The following is an 18,001-nucleotide window of genomic DNA, read 5'->3' on the forward strand; positions in this document are numbered from 1 at the left end:
TGAACTAACTCTCTGTGTCCTGTCAGCCTAGGTAATCAAATTATGTATGAAATAATTTCATAATTCTATTTTCAACTGACAAGCACTACATTATACATTCAGTCTGTTCACATAAGGTAATATATTTCTTGCAGTAACATCTGTTAATGTATGCTTGTTCTCAGAAAATGATTATATTACAAGTCTTAATCTAGGTACAGAAATGAAAGGGTCTAGGCATTTGACTAATATATATTGATTAATCCTTTATAGCAGGAGGAGCTCAGAAATTGTCTGATAAAACTCTCCCAACAGTCTAGTTTAGTCTTTCATTTTGCTGCTAGAAATCATTTTGCTTGATTTGCTCTGCTTCTTACATGGATCCACACTGGGCAGACTCTTGAGAGGTGGAGAAATGAGTTAGATGACTGTTAAGGACAGTTTGGAGAGCATGTGTAGAAACCGCACAAGAATGGGGAGAAAGAGTGTTTGGTTGCTCCCCCTGGAGCTTACATTTTTACAATGCTAAACTCTGAGGTTCAGGGAGCAGACCGTATTTTTCATGTCCCCAAGCATTTTCTTGACTAATCTATCTCCCTAGAATGCTTTTCTTGTCCCTATTTACTCTCTGCAACTTAAGATCTGCTAATACTAAGTCATCAGTTTCTTGTAAAATCTTCACCTGACCCCTCCTCTTGTTCCAGATTGCGTTACCCATCCCTCTGTACCACTAAAATTCCCTGTCCTCATTCCATGGGCTGGCACTGCTCTCATATCCTCCCACCATACCCTTCTACCTTCTACTCAGCATCAAACTCTAGGCCATGACCATTTTGAGACCGAAATTATGCCCTTGAGTTACAGGCAAATATTGGGTTCTTTAGATTTTCTGCAGAATTAATTCCATGAAAAGTGAATGAGGCCAACAAGTAAAGAAGACAAATGAGACAGACAACATGAAGACTGAGGGGTATGTGAAGAAGGGCAGGGAGGTTAGCCAGCCCCAGTCGATCTTACGTCCAAGATGTTGATAGAAGAATGTGCTTGCATGTATGTTTGCATGGGAGCAGTAGTAGCCCAGGGGAGGTGAACTTTAAATGTGACTGCATAGAAATACTTCCAATATAGCAGGTGAGAATGTCACTGTGCCACTTTCTGGTGTGTAAATATGACAGAAAATTAGTTCTGTATTTTCACTCACATGATGGTAGAAAAGTCAATCTCAGTAATATTTGGGGGCTTCAGTGTTCATCCAAGAATCTCCTAGTATTTGGAGTGACAGAAGCTTGCAAGATGCTTGTCAGAGTCATTGGTGGCTCACTAGTGTTTGAAAGCATTGGACAGGCCATATGTTCCAGCCAAACCAGAGATGCGCCTCATAATGGTCCACTCCTTGACCACACATAGGCCCACAGAGACCTTCAGGATCTCAATGTCTCCTGTGAGCTTGGCGTTAAGTGTTTAGCCTCTAAAGCACATCCTGAAATAATTCCTGGCCAGCACATGTGTATGAGGGAGCCAACGCCCTTCCAGAAACCTGCCTGATTCCTGTGCACACTCCTCACTCCTAGCCTGAGGAAAATCAAATGTTTCCTTAAATTAGGTAGCTTCTGTGTCTTCAACTCCAAAGACAATATCCATGCCTCTCCTTTGTGAACACAATCTGGGAAAATTTGTACTAGGTGTCATGAATGAGAAAAGAAGCTGGAAATGCCAGTTATTCCATTCTTAATAACTCACCTTGTTATACAGCTCTTCAGAAGCCACAGGAAATTTTATCCCTCTGCTCTCTAAATCCCACCCTCACCACATCCACCGGCTGCCCTGTTCTGTTCTGCAGCATGGAGATGCCCGAAGCCCAGTCTTGGCAGTTGTCCCAGTTTTCTTCGTCCTGTTCATGACTCCAAAGAAAACACATTTCCCATTCAAAAACAAACTGGCAGTTTCTGTTGAGAACTCAGATATTTTCCCAGAGTCCACCATAAAAATAATAAGGTTATATTTTAATTTTAAATTATTTGTTCATGCAGATCCTTATGGAAAGACCTTGCTATAGTTTTGTTGATCATATAAAGAACCTTTTAAACAAAATATTTGCCAAAAATATAGCAGGCTTCCTTCTGCTGACCCAAATCTCAAGAAGAGTCAGCATTTGTTTTAAGGCTCTAAACAAATATTTATAAACCCTGCTTAAATTTGTTTTGCAACTTGCATAATTTTGGCAATCATTACTCATGCTAGTATCATCACTCAGGGCTTGGCATTAATGTTTTCTTCAAAATATGTTACTTTTATAATATAAATATACCTTATATTATAGCCAAAGATGTATTGGACAAGGGTGGTCATCACTATACTGTGCTGAAACTTGGCTTCATTTTTGAAATAGTAGAAAATTTATCAGGGGAGTTTTGGGAAGATGAAATATTTTAGTGATCTAATCCCATAATATTTATGCCCTCTTACAAACAGTAGTGATTAGGCCCCACTTGTGACCAACAAACTAAAAATTTGCCCTCGTTCTATGAATAGGATTTCATTTTAAAATAATTATACTATGAAAACATAAAAAATACTTGAAACAAAAAACTTGTGAATATTCACATACTTCACTGCCCATTAAGAACAGTTCCACCAAAGCCAGTTGACTTGTAACAATTTGTGTGCAGCAAAAATAGAGAGACAGGGCTGGGGTGTGCTTGTTTTGCATTAGAATAGGCTCATGAGAAAATGCTAAAGGTGTTGGAAAAAGCAAGAGCCAAAGAAGGCTTAGAGAGAAAGTTATGATTGAGGGTTCAGAATAGGAGACTGAGGGCATAGAAACTACAGGGCTTGCTGCAGAGCAGGCTGGGGAGAAAGGACTTAACCAGGTGGTGCCTTGGGGCTGTGTATGAATCTCCTGTACAGACTCCAGTAAGGAGTTCTTAAGTGTTCACTTTTTTAAATTTAATTTTTGAATAGATTATACATTTGCAAGGTTCAAAAGTTTTAAGGTCCTGTAGGGTTTATCAGGAAAAAGTCTCCGTAACGCTCCAGCCCCAAACCACCCAGTTCTCATCCCCAGAAGCCACCAATATTATCAGTTGCCTGTGTGTCCTCCAGAGCTATTTTATGCACATACAAGCAAACAGACATTTGTATATATTCACTCTCTCTTTCATTTTTTTAAAACAAGTAGCAACCTGCTACATAAATTATTTTGTACCCTGCTTTACTCTCTGTAAAATATCTTGGATATTGTTTCATTTTATTAGACAGATTCTTCATTCTTTATTTATTTATTTTTTTCAGCTGCAGAGTATTCACTATAGCAAGGTACAAATGGTTTTTCGTCAGTTTCCACTCTTGGTTGCTTCTCATAATTTGCTATTACATACACGATGCTGTAAATTTGTAATTTATTTTGTGTCATGAACCCCTTTGGCAGTCTGGTGAAGCCTATTAATTTCTTCTTAATATAATGTTTTTCAGTGCATGCAAAATCCTCAGGATTAAAAGGAAGCCAATTATGCTGATATATAGGTATCAAAATATTCTTTATATAAAGATTTATTTAGAAATATATGTACTTATTTATTAACACATAATAAGATCTAGCAGTGGATCAAATTCCTGTAATTTCAAAATATGAATGAGCATAAATGCTGTTTCAAAATATCTGCAACAATTGTAACGTGACGTAAAACATCTGTGATTTTATTGGTAACAAAGGCATAGGCTGATACTATCGTAGTTTCCTGCATGCTTTCATAATTAAAGGAAATGACAAATTTTAGTTGGAGTTAAGAAACCCTGCCTTATACATACATCATTTCCCAAACACTCAAGTGTATGTGTAGGGTATATTTTTTAGAAGTGTTTTAAATTAGCAACTGCAAATACATTTATAATTGAATGCATATTGCCAAACTGCCGAAAATGCAGTCATTCCACCAGCACTGAATAAGGGTATGTTAACAAGCATTTTAATCCTTGCCAATCTGAGAGATGAAAAATAATATTTTGGTGGTTTTATTTTGCACTTTCTTGTCAAAAGCAAATTTGAACATCTTTTCATATATTTATGAACCATCTTCTTTTCTGTGTGCTCATACCCCTTGCTCATTGTCCTATTGGTTTGTTAGCAGGTTTGCTGTGTTGCAAACGCCAGGGGACATTAGTTACAGAGACCTGAATGTACACAGCACCCCCTGGAGTTGGCAACGCGGAGGCCCTGGCTGTTGATCCCAAAGAAGATTTAAATAGCTGTCTATTATATTTTTATCTCAGACTTCCGTTTCTTTGAATAGTCCAAATAGATTAAAATATAATCTGGAATCCTAAGTGCCTTAGTCTTATTTAGGTAACAATACTATCTAAGAAAAACTCTAGAAGAATTCACAACACATTGCTAACTATAGCTATCTCTGGCAGAGGAAGTAGTATGGGAAAGGTGTGGGGAAAATTTTTATTTTGACTTTTTTTCAACTGTGTACTTAAGTATAATTTGTGTGGAGAAAATAAAATAATAAATATATGTGATAAAAGTTCAAATATTACAGAAGGACATAAAAAGGATAGTAACAGAATCTCTTTTGCCTACCTACTCTCAAGGTAGGAGTTTAAAAAAATTACAGGGCACTCCTACTTCAGCCTATATGATGGTTTTGAAATGCCATTCAAAAAGAACCAGGACTTCTTAGAGAAATGACTGATTGCAGGTCTTGGGCAGGAAATGTACAGGATGAGCCTGGCACCTCTTATGAATACCATATAGCAAGAAAGTTATGAAGATGACTAGGGCCATGGTAAAAGGACTCATGAACTAACTTGAAGAGGCTTCTACTGACCAAAGACAGAGCAAGTTAAGCATCAATATTAAGATAATAACTGTAATGGCTATGATGAAATACGTTAGGAGTGCATAAAGTTCATACTAATATTAAACAAAATGAAAATTAATCGGTCATACTGGGTAGATGATGGCGAACCAACAAATTATTTTAAAAATTGGTATTTCCAGGCAAAGAATCTAGCATTTATTTTAACTTTTTTTTTTTTTTTTTTTTTTTTTTTTTTTTTGAGACAGAGTTTTGCTCTTGTTGCCCAGGCTGGAGTGCAGTGGTGTGATCTCGGCTCACTGCAACCTCCTCCTCCAAGGTTAAAACAATTCTCTGCCTCAGCCTCCCGAGGAACTGGGATTACAAGCATGCACCACCATGCCTGGCTAGTTTTGTATTTTTAGTAGAGACAAGGTTTCTCCATGTTGGTCAGGCTGGTCTCAAACTCCCGACCTCAGGTGATCTGCCCGCCTTGGCCTCCCAAAGTGCTGGGATTATAGGCGTGAGTCACTGTGCCCGGCCCTATTCTAACTTTTTAATACAAACTGAGTCTCCAGATCATCAAATAATAGACAAGGAGAAGTTTCTTTTCACAAAAAATAATCCAGTTAATAACTTAAAACAGAATGATAAAATTCATAATTCCTAATGAATGATTGTACCTAGACATTGGCCACCCACAGTGAGCTTTACCAAAAGGAAAACAACTTGGCCTTAGGTGTGTCCTAATGAAAAAGCGCAATCCCACATAAAAAGTTGTTTTGCCAAATACAGCAAAAGCAAAATAACAACAACAACAACAAAAAACTTTGATGAAGCCTCCAAGTCCAAAGTCCAATTGGCATGTTAAGCAGTACAAGAGGTTTCCAGTCTATGGACTGCAGGAAATTCTACAGCTTTCTTCAACCAAGAAACTGAAAGGGAGAGAAAAAGAGGTAGGTGGAGGGGAACCTTAAGAGACTATCAACCAATCATTATACACAGACCTTATTTGGATTTTGATTCAAATATACAAACTGTCTAAACAAAACAACTTTTATAACATTTATGAAACAACTGGAAATTTCAACACTGAAAGGATATTTGATGATATTAAAGAACTTGTTTTACTAATTTATAATATTGTACGTAATGCTATGAGGATTATGTTTTTTCAAATAGTTCATTCTCTTTTAAAGATACTGAAAAACAGATGAAATAATATTATATCTGGAATATGCTTCAAATAATGTGGGAATAGTTGAGGTATCAAAGCAGATAAATTGGTCACGGATAATTGTTGGAGCCATGTGAGAGAAAATCTATGGGGCTTTATATTATATTATTCTAATTTTGTATATGTTAAAATTTTTTTAAGTAAACAAAATCATTAAAGATCATTTTGTCCTGAAAAGGGACATTGTATCACAAGAGGGTCTGTGATACTGACAAACTTGGTAGGGTCATCCTAGCTCCACAGCTGTCCGTGGGGTTGGCGGAGGCCTCTGTTGAACTGCATCAGAGTTCATCTGCTGCCCAGCCCTGCTTCCCTCACTCCTCTCCCCTCATAGGGATGATCCTGAGGGTACTCCCTAAGAGACCACCTGTAAGCTCATCTCCACGCAGAATCTGTTTCCCAGGGAAGCCCGTCTTCAGCACATGCGTTCTCCAAACCCATCAACTCAACTCCCAAACCCTAGGCTGCCTGACAACATTGCTGCTGCTTCCTATGGAATGCAGACAGGAACATTTCTGAGCCATAAGGAACGTGAATTTTTAAATTCTGATTAAAAAAACAACAACAACACATGTATAGGACCTAAAAGAAATGAGTTAATTCAACTCCCTACTGCTACCAAGTTTGTCAGTTGAGGCAAGGAAGCCAGGTATATAGTCTGCCTCCTCAGTGGTTAGAGATGGCTTCTCCTCAGGGAGGGGCCATAGCTTGGGTGACGCAGCTTCCTTAGGTAGAGGGCAGTCCCTGAGAGAACCTGGGCTGTGGATGGCTAACACTCACAGCACGCTCTCAGCAGGAGGAGGAACAAGGGCCTCAGGCCAGAAAGAGAGCTGGACTGTGTCCCATCAGGGTCTACCAAAGACAACATTGTTGTCACGCCAAATTTACTGCACACCTATCCAAGGATTATTGCTTCTAGGTGAATGACACATAAGAATTAGTCATAAAGGGCAAGTCTTGACATCGAATTCCTGACAATACACCAAACCTATATAATGTGATAAAAGGCTATGTATCATTCATGCGCTTTATACCTATGTGACACTGATAGGTGAGTACCTTATATCTCAGTGCTCCTCAAGTCCCTAAAGTTCCCACAGAGGCAAAAGAGCTCTTTGAATGATTTCCAATACTATTCTAAAAGTAAAATCACACATTAGAAATTTTTTTATTTTTTATTTTCTCACTCTGTCACCCAGGCTTAAGTGGTACAATCACAGCTCACCGCAGCCCTGACTTCCTGGGCTTAAGCAATCCTCCCACCTAAGCCTCCTGAGTAGCTGGGACTACAGGTGTGTACCACAATGCCTGACTAATGTTTTGATTTTTTTTTGTAGACACGAGGTCTCACTGTATTGCCCAGACTGTGCTCGAACTCCTGAGCTGAAGAGATCCTCCTGCCTTGGCATCCCAAAGTGCTGGGATTACAGGTATGAACAAACATGGCTGGACTATTCTATCTTTTTATAACTTCAAACTGACTGCCAAGTTGCAAGAATAGTACCAATATCTCCCATACCAATATCTCCCATTTGTGAACCCTTACTAGGTTCACAAATTAACATCTTGTCACATTCACTTTATAATTGTCTACATAACTACCATACAATAATCAAAATGAGGAAATTAAACATTTATAAAATGCTGTTATCTAACCCACAGTCCATATTTAAATTTTACCAATTTTAAATTTTACCAGTTGTCAGAGTAATGTCCTTAATAGCAATAGTTTTCCCTCCAGTCCAGGATCCAGTTCAAGATAGTATCTTGCATTGTGTGGTTATATGTCCTTAGTTTCCTTCAACCCAGCATGTTTCCTCAGTCTTTCCTTACTTTTGTTATCTTGATGCAACTGAAGATTGCAGGCATCTTTGGCGAGAATAAAATGGAAACAACTATATTAGTTTTCTATATTGCAGTCAATCAATTTTCACATAGCAGCTTAAAACAACACATAGTTATTATCTCACAGTTCCTGTGGGTCAAGACTTTGGGCAGTTTAGCTGGATATTCTATGAGGTTATAATCAAGGTTTTTAAGAAATCAAAACATTATAATATACAGAAAATAAAAAATATAAACAATACATCCAGAAAGTAAGGAAGTGGCCAAAGAATAATGTCCTGTGAAAAGGACACAGGAGCCAGCTTTAAAGGACTTTCACAGGCCAAATCTGGGACAATTTGAGCATTAGTAATGGATTATAATTCATTGAACAAAATAGGACTTCATGAGCTCAGAGATATTAACTAAAATTTGATGAAAAGGCAATATTGGCATTGTCGAATGTATCTCTCCACAAAATACTATTTACAAAGCGGGAAAAGAGTAAGTGCACTGGAGAAGCCTGGTGGACACCACTTTCATTAAGTGATTCAAGTTAACATCACTTGTAGTAGACTAAGGGGTATGGTGAACCACCTCATAGGATGCAATGAGAACACAGCATCACGGTGGCTGAATTTATCATGTCCCCCCGAAATCCCTGACTGCTAGTATTCACATCCTCATATAATCCCCTCCTCTTGAGTGTGGGTAGGACCTGTGACTTGATTCTAATCAATAAAATAAGGCAAAGGTGATGGGATTCAATAAAATAAGGCAAAGGTGATGGGATGTCACTCCTGTGATTGTTACATTATGTAAGGATCTGTCTTGCTGGCAGACTCCTTCTACAGTCTTGTTTTCCTGCTGACTTCGAAAAAGTGAGAGTCCTACAAATACTAAGCAATAAATTCTGCCAATGACCGGAGTAAGCTTCAAAGTGAATCCTTTCCCAGTAGAACTGGGGAGAGAGACCAACACCCCCCTCAGCCAGGAGCATGTCTCTGATATGTAAACTAACCAGACCAGATCATTACCTCTTCTATTTGGCTATACACACAAGAGGTAACCCTTCTCTGCTTTAGTCATTCCAAGGCCAGATACCAAGCAACTAGAGGACACCTCCATGACTTAGAGCCTATGGAAAATATTCAAACCAGCGAGTCCTAAACAGTTCACCCTGCCCCACTTTTCCCATGGCCACGTGGCCTGGCTCTCCTCTCACTCCTAACCCTCTGCCTCCTGGCAACCCCGGAACTTTCCCCTGAGGCTCTTTGTGGTGTACTGTGCCTCCTGTCTTTAGGATCTGTGGGTACGGTAAACTGCGTTTTCCTGAGCCTCCTTGTATGTCCTTTTGTGACCTCACCTGAATGACCATCTCATAAAAGAACACAGAATACCGGCACAAAATATTCCAGAATCATCTCAGATTCTTCTTGTTTCAGCCCTGCAGTCAGCCACTTCTCCAAAGTCCAAAGTGCCTTGGTTTCTTTCACTGAAGAATCATATTTAGAAACCAGTACCTGGGCACTGTGTGTATTTTACCTATAATGGTATTAACACTCGTGGTAATACTTGCTCTCTTCAGACCAGTTCCCCCAGGTTGGAGGCAACACAGTATAGTGGTTAAGAGGCTCTGGATCTAGACTGCCTGAATTAAAATCCTGGCCACCCTGGAAAATCTGTGAGTCCTTGGGAAAGGCACTTAAGCTCTTACAGTTTTATACCCTGTGTGATAGTGTTTACGATAGCACCTACCTAGAAGGTTGCTGTGGAATGTAGTAAGATACATGTGTGAAGCTCTTAGACTTATGCCTAGCACTAAGTGATTGCTCAGTAAATATTTGTTGGGTGAATGATCCTTATGTCGATCAGAAGCTCTAACTGAAGAATGAAAATGAGGGGAAAATTCTGCTCCACATCCTTTTAAGACAATAATTAAAATACAGGTTTGTCGGGGATCTCATCCTCCTGTGAGACTATCTTCCTTTAAAACTTTAAGAATTCCCTGTAATAATTTTTTTAGCTGTTTTTGACGTATTGACAACCTAGAAGAAATCCATGTAAAGTATCACATATGTGATCCTAGAAGAAAAAAAAAAGCTTTCCACTTACACTTGTTTATGTTCTTCCTTCTTCTTCATTAAAAAAATAGTCAGAAAAGAATTCACACAAGCCTGGTGCCAAACCTGGATGTGTCTCTGTGTCCAGGACTCTGATTCCTAAAATCATCAAGTCATTATAGAAGACATCAGGACCATTGAGAAGACAGTCAGGAAATCAGAGGGCGAGAAAGTCAAGAAGGACGAGGCCCCGCAACCCTTCTTATTCTCCTGGTGTCCTCAGGATGGTGAATAAGAACTCTAGGAACCTGCACCTGCAAAAGAAGATCCAGGGCAATGTAGGGATTCCACATCCTGAGCTTGCTTTGATAAATCTTCTTGCCAGCTATCCCCAATTCCTGATTTAGTTCCTCTTAGGGACAGCTATTCTGAAGGGTCTCAGCAGAGAAGCTTATTTGGTTTCTATTGGGCAAGGAATAAATGCATTATAAACATTCCAGATAGTGTTTATGTTTCAAATTGGTTTTTCAGTTCCTTTGCAATTCTTACTGAAATTTTCCTCACCTTCTAAGTCTGAAAAAGTAACTTCCAAATCACGGTGAAGGCATTATTGAAATATCAGGACCTTGTTGAATCTTACAGTCATGTGAAACAGGCCAGGCTAACGGTTTAACCTGAAAGTGGAATGGATTTCCCATCAGGGTTCCCATAGTGAACAACTATGTTTTTGTAACTTAACACAATGAAGGGAGTTGTCACTAGATGATTCAGCTGGTTAGAATCTCAACTCCCTTTCTGGGGAGGAAATCTGAAGCATGGTGTTTGTATTAGAGTCTAGGGTCATGCTTATTTGGACTTCGGTTCTACTGCATCAAAGCCAGTCAGAGACTATGAACAGGGAGGGGGAAGGAAGGTTAACTGTCCACCTGGGCCAGAAGAGCAAGCAGTGTAGCCAAACCAAATCTGTCACATTTTTGGGGGTGTCTGTCTTTCTAACACATATGCTCACTTGTTCTCTCTCTCTCTGTCTCTCTTTCTGTCTCTCTCTCTCTGTCTCTCTCTCTCTCTCTCTCTCTCTCTCTCACACACACACACACACACACGTTTCAACTCTCCACTGCTGTAAAGCTGTTCTTGGTAAAATTCCCTAGGGCAAAATCAACTGTAATTTGAGTTTTCAGCTCACTTAGTATCAGTGGGAAATTTGCCATGTTGGACTTTGACAGCCACAAAAACCAGTCTGACTTGAGAGTGGCGAGGCCATGAGGTCTAGGTGTAGTATGAGCTCACCAACTTGGAATGATCACTTGGAGAATGCTAACACTGCCTCTTATTTATGCTTTGGTCCAAGTCTCTGAAAGTAGTGAAGTCACAGAAATGACCAAACAAATGTACAGTAGGAAACTTTTAAATTCAGAACTCAACCACAAAAAAATGCTCCTCTATCACCAGGGATCCCTGGAAAATGGTGTCTAAAAATCAGCTCTGAGCAAACCATCCTCAGTTCTTGTCCTTGTGGCATCTTCAACTCCCAACTGATGGAAGTCTCACTGGTCTGAACTTCAAATGATATGAAAGCAGGAGTGGAGAGTTCCACCCCAATCTTTCTGCAAAAAAGCAAGCATATTTTATATAAGGTCAAAAGGCCATGTGAGGCAGGAGAATAAAGTCTGGAGACAGGGAACCTAAGGCTTTTCACGACGACTTCCTAGAACGAAATTGCAAGGAAAACCCTAACTTTCCATTACTCAGTAACAAAAGGACCAGAGGCTACTCCTTTTGACCTTTCCTGTGTGGCAGATGGGAAGTTGGCTGTAAGCGACAAATCAGACTGATTGCTGGTACAGTCTTTGTTTGCAGCTTAGTAACTTCACTCCAGACTCTGGATGGTCTGATTGTGGCTCTGATCAGACTGATCATGGGCGGAGTCTTCAGTTTGTATAGAAGTATAACTTTGTAACTTCACCCTACCCTCTGGTTGCTTTTTGAAACCAATTAGATGTTTGCAGGGGAGTGTGACCTTTGTAACTTCACTTCATCCTCTGGTTGTCTGCTGTCTGCAGCCAATCAGACTGATTTCAGGCTACCACATCATTTATATGAAGTGAGCATGAAGTAGCTGATGAGAAACTTTCAGGGGGTATTTGGACCCAAGAAGGTTCTGTATTCGGGCCCTTGAGCTGCAGCTTGGGCCCACTTCCACACTGTGGAGTGTACTTTCATTTTCAATAAATCCCTGCTTTTCTTCTTTTGTTGCTTCATTCTTTGCTTTGCTGGGCATTTTGTCCAATTCTTTGTTCAAAACACCGAGAACCTGGACAACTTGCAATCATGACCAGTGACACAGGTAGGGAAATCCTTTTATAAGTTAGACCAGGGTAAAGGAAATGAAAATAGGCTTTATTATTTCTCTCCTCTACTGAATCTAGACAATTCTTTTAAAAACTTTTAATTGCACACATCTCTTGTTTGTTGATAGTTCTATTTTGCTACAATAAAACCAAGTTTGTAGAACAGGAGCTGTCACTTTAATTTTGAGATATCAGGTTAACCTTAAAATCATTCGTTGAATTAAAGTAGAATCCAAGTGATTAATGTCTCAAAGTTATGTTATTTAGAAATGCCAAAGAAACAGTCCCCAAATCTGATCAACATTGTAGTAAAATCCACCCAGTGTGTGAAGGAAAGAGCATGGGTACGTGAGTCAGGGAGCCCTGCGTAGGAGGAATCCAGGGCTAATTACTCACCAGCCTTGTGACTTTGGCCCGCATGCTTAACCCAGAGGAGCTTCAGTTTCCTCACCTGTAAACAGCTTTGCACAAGGGAGCTGTAAATTTAAATTACAGCATCAGAGTGACTTGCATGTGCCTACTCTCCTTCCACTCCACACTCCCCTTCCCCTGAATGCACAGAAAGTGGGTACGTATTAACCAGGAACCCTAAACAGTTTTGTCATTCTCCCCAAAGGCAGCTGTGATCTGGGGAAGGAGGCCAGCATGAGAGAACTTCCCACTTTTCCCAGGGAGGAACTGGTCTCTCATCAGACAGAGAGAGGAACTGGAAGTGGCCTGCTACTTCTCCTATCTCACAAAGAACCACTTGGTGAACCAGGTTCAAAAGGTGCAAACACATTAATTCATCAGTTTAAATTTTTTAGGGTTTTTTATTTTAATCAATGATTTTTCTTCTCAATTGAAATGAACCTTGATGGACTTGTGTAGCCTCACGTATAAAACTAGAAAGTTGGGCCACCTACATCAGTGAACTTCAACTCTGCTTGTGCACTGGAGTCATTTGAGGGACTTACTTAAAATGCAGATTCTTGGCCTCACCCATAGACATTCTATTTCCCTTGGGCTGAATCAGGGTGTGTCGCTTTAGACCATAGACCATTTTCTGTTGAAAGTCAAATGGTCTTTGAAGCCCTCCACATCTCACATGCCAGGCTCTAATTATTCAACCCAGGGAAATGATACTCAAATCAGAACATGAGAGTCCTTCCCCCTTCAAGTATTTGTGCACTAGATATCCTAGGTGCACTGGATGCCATCAGCTCACTCATTCAACAGGAAGTCAGACCAGCGCTTCTGAGTAGCTAGCCCTCAGGAAGGGAGACCCAGAGCCACATCTTGAGCTTCAGACCATAGGGCAGTCACCTCAGGAGGTGTCTTGTCTGAAAATGGCAACTGAGACCTGGGAGAGTTCTTGGCTTAATGAGCCATCAGCTGAGCAATGTTGAACTAAAATTACCAGATAGAGATAGGGAATTGGTGATTAATTCTGGTTTAATTGGGCCAACAGAGCTTATTTTTTAGCCCAATAATAATTTGAGCGATTACCTAAAGTGAGGGGAAAGCCAGGAAGCTGTGTGTAAGGTGGTTTTACACTGCTCCCTGCCTCTGCATCTCTTTACTGTGGTTGTCTGCCCTGATTATAGTTCCAAATAAAGGACAGCAACTGGCTTCCCTCCCTGGTCCCACACTCACCTTTTCCTGAGAACGACTTCTCCTCCATGTACCTGGTTGCAGGGATGGCTCCCAGCAGCCAAGTTTATGCAGGCCCCACAGGCATGGGAGCCTGGTCCCACAGGCATGGGCACCTGACCCCACAGGCATGGACACCTGGCCTGGTCTTGTCCAATGCATGTCCCCTCTCTCACAATCTGGACTTGGGATGAATCTCTTGAACTGAGAAAACCATAAACTTCAGAATTGTCAGTAACCATATGTTTTGTGTGTGAACTGAGAACCAGAGACAATGAGACTGCACTAAGAAGAATAAAGTATATGAATAGAAAGAATCAAAAATGCAAAATGTGGAGTAGGACATTCAGAATTTTCAGACCTTTGTTGCCCTATCCATGAGTTCCATCGTCCTATCTGCATCCCCACCTTTGAAGTTTGTAATTAATGCCCCTTTGTTTTGGGTAACTCAACTGGCTTCTATAATATAATCAGAAGGCTCTAATGAGCATGGTTACTCTATAGGAATCATTACATTTGTCGTGTTCAAATGAGTAAGAATCTACAAGGAAGGAGAAATACATGTGGAAAAAACACAACTAGGGTGCAAGAGATCTGAGTTCAAATCTTCCTCCTGGAATCACACAATCACATAGAATCATAGACTGTTTATGTTAATTCTTAAAGGTAACCCAATTCCACTGCAAACTAGCTAGATGACCTTGGGAAGAGTTTTTAACCCCTGTGGGATTAACTATAAAATGGCCATAATGATTCCGTTCACTCTATTGAGGCTTCTTTCAGCATGAAAATCTATGCTTATATAGCACTTGATATAAGCAAAAGGAGTTTCCCCTGGAATTATTCTGCAAGCCACAGTCTGTGCATGAAAACGTTGAAAGAGCTAATGCTAAGAAGCATATACCAGTTGCTTATGTTAATGATAGGTAAAATTGAACATTTTCTAATTTAAATACAGTAAATGTCAATTTTCCCTAACTTTTCATAAGATGTTTTGACTTTGCTTAAATGCAGATAATCTTAGAACTGAACATATTCAACTTCCCTCTTCATCTGAACAAAATTTGGCAAATATTAATTGAGAGTCAACTAAATGCCTGACACTGTGCTAGCCGCTGTGCCCTCAAAGAAGAAAATAGAAGGTCCCTGCTCTCTGAGACTTCAGTGAAGGAAGCTAAGGAGGATACACACTTGCGCATCGTGGTCGGATCGGGGCTGCCATGGAGGTGTGTTGTGTATAAGAACAAAGCGGGAGTCATGAGCAGGCGGACGGTGGGGTGGTTGGGGGAAGCAGGCAGGGGTGTGATGAAGGGCATCATGGATGAAGTAACAAGTTCAGTCAGGGTAACAAGGCAGGGGTAGGGTAGGCTGGGCAGGAATAGCAGGGCCTTTCTGGCAGTTTTGGCATATCCAAAACATGGGGCTGAGAACCAGCAGCTCATGCTCTGGAACCTGCAGTTCTGTGATGCAGTAAAAACCACTGCTTCCAAGGGTGTCATGGATTAAGGGTGATTCCAGAGGGGATGAAGGAGCTAGAAATGAGTTTTACTATAACTGGGGGAAGTCCAATATTTTAAAATTTATTGGGAAAGATAACAAAGGAATCCAACATATATTGGAATGATAGAATCCCAGAAAAGCAAATATAATGAATCACAGATAAAGTAGAGACATCTCCTCTGAGAGAGCAGGCTGATAAAAATAGTAAATAATCATAAGTAACATTTTTTGAGTGACTGCTAAATGCCAGAATCTTCAAGCTTTACACACATTGACTCAGTTCTGCATACCAGAACCCTGTGAGGCAGATTCTATTATTTGTCTCAGAGAGGTCCTCTAGTAAGGCCTTCTCCTCCCACCTATTTCCCTTTTCTGCTCTTATCACCGTCTAATACCCTCTGTATTTTACTTATTATTTTTTATTTGCCTCCCTCTTTCTGATACAGTGGATACTCCTTAAAGGCAGGAATTTTGTTGTTTGCTTTGCTTACTGCTATAACCTCAGAACTTACAACACATAGTAGGAATCAACAGATGTTGGTGAATGAATGAATTATAGAAATAGAGGTACACAGTACACAATGGTTAATAGCTTGCCCCAAATCAAACAACCAGACAGTGGTAGGGCCTGGGAGCAATAGTGTGAGAGGCTGGGAGATCTTGAGTTCACAGACAGGCATAATAAAATTGAGGGTGGGGAGACTGGAGCATCAGCCTGGTTAACAAGAGGCTTAAAAACTCATAGATTCACTTACTTTATTCACCCAACTCTTCAATACTATTACTGAGCACCTATTATGCACCAGACATGCTCCAGGCACTGGGGAAACAATGGTGGACAAGGCAGAAGGTGTCTGCACTCAGTTGGGAGGTGAGACACCAACAGAAAAGGAAAGAAGCAAATACACAGGGTAACTTCAGAGGCTGATAAATTCTGTGATGATAATACAGCAGGGTAACGTGATGGAGCATAACTGGAGATAGAGGAATATCTTCACTAGATAGGTCTTCAGAGAGGACTTCTTTGACGAAGTCACATATGAGCAGCATCCTGCTGCATGTATGTTTCTTTTTTCTGGGGAGAGGGTTTTATTCTAAGATTTTCAAAAAATCTTTATGTTTTATTTTAAGATTCTCAAAAACCTTCCAAGAACTACTGATCTAGCCCTGCCCTTTGTCTTATAGATTAGCAAACAGTCCTGGAATGTAAGTGACTGGACTGAGTCCACACAGCTGAAATATAGCAGAGCTGGGGGTCTCACTCCAGGCTTTCTCTTTCCAAGTCCCTCACTCTTCTCCATTCCCTACTGACTTGGAGATGGTGGAAAGAAGACAGAAAGAGATTTAAGCACTTGAGGGCAAAGTCGTCGTTTTAATCCATTTTCACACTGCTACAAAGAACTGTCTGAGACTGGGTAATTTATAAAGGAAAGAAGTTTAATTGACTCACAGTTCTGCATGGTTGGGGAAGTCTCAGGAAACTGTCAATTATGGCGGAAGGTGAAGGAGAAGCAAGACACTTTGTTTACAAGGCAGCAGGAAAGAGAAGTGTTGAGAGAACGGGGAAGAGCTCCTTATAAAACTGTCAGATCTGATGAGAACTCATTATCACAAGAACAGCATGGGGGAAACTGCCCCCATGATTCAGTTCCCTCTCTCTAGTCTCTCACTTGACATATGGGGATTACAATTCAAGATGAGATTTGGGTGGGGACACAAAGCCTAACCATATCAGTTTAAGAATCAGTTTTCCCCGTTTTGGCCCCAGGTGGGATAGATCAGCAGAGAGTAGAGTTGCAATGATTACGCTTCAACAAAGCAAGCTGTCATTCACCCATAGGGCCCAGGCTCTGTCACCAATGGAATCCTGTCTCCAAGCTGTCAGGCCGAACACACGTTCCCTGTTGTTGGACACATGGTGGTGACCCAGTGGCACTCTTGTGAGGATTTGCCTGCCTCTGCCTGAGCAGGTGGGTGGTTCCAGGCTTCCCAACTCCACTGATTTATTTCCTCAGGCCATCCTGGATCCTGGCTTCACCCCTGTTAGTGTGCTGAGGCCACACTTCTTGGGCTCTCCTCTGGTCCCATGCCATGTCATGAACCACAGCTAGTCTCCTCAAATTTGGTATGTGTCCCACGCTCTAGTTTCGGGTCAAATCCTTCAGACTCTAGATTCACGAACCTCATTCACCTTCTTCTAAGCTAAAGCCTCCCTACCTTGAGCCTTTTCTATTTTCTGTACTCTCTATCCTGTCCTGGTGACCAGGCCCTCCAGTCTTGGCCCTACCCAACCACCCTGTCCACCTCCCACCGCCATCCATTGGCTGGTGCAATCTGCTGTTCAAGGCTTAAATTTATTCAGTGCCCAGCCCCTCCTTCTGCAAGGTAACCACATAGAAAGTTAGTCTAACACCCCTTATCTGCCCTGTGTGGGGAGCCTGTGGAAGCTGGTCTCAGGATCTGGCTGGGTAAACCATCTGTTTACCTCTGTGTGGATTGTGACAGTCCTAGTCAGTTCTGTTTCTCTGAACCTTGTTTCTCCACTCTGCTTGCCAAGTCCCTTTCTCTTACTTTTTTCTCCCCCTCCCTCCTTTCCTCCCTCCCTCCCTCCTTCCT

General features: G+C 40.9%; 1 long non-coding RNA gene across 1 annotated transcript; it reads left to right on the forward strand.

The window, feature by feature from the left end:
* Window positions 1-9,287: 9,287 nt before the first annotated feature.
* Window positions 9,288-17,349, forward strand: LOC108518293 (uncharacterized). The gene is made up of 3 exons (XR_001882341.1): window positions 9,288-9,523; window positions 14,900-15,111; window positions 17,226-17,349. It is a non-coding gene; the product is annotated as an uncharacterized LOC108518293 (long non-coding RNA).
* Window positions 17,350-18,001: the final 652 nt, after the last annotated feature.

Source organism: Rhinopithecus bieti, unplaced genomic scaffold (assembly GCF_001698545.2).
Source record: "Rhinopithecus bieti isolate Rb0 unplaced genomic scaffold, ASM169854v2 scaffold_42565, whole genome shotgun sequence".
In the NCBI taxonomy this organism is placed as follows: Eukaryota; Metazoa; Chordata; class Mammalia; order Primates; family Cercopithecidae; genus Rhinopithecus; species Rhinopithecus bieti.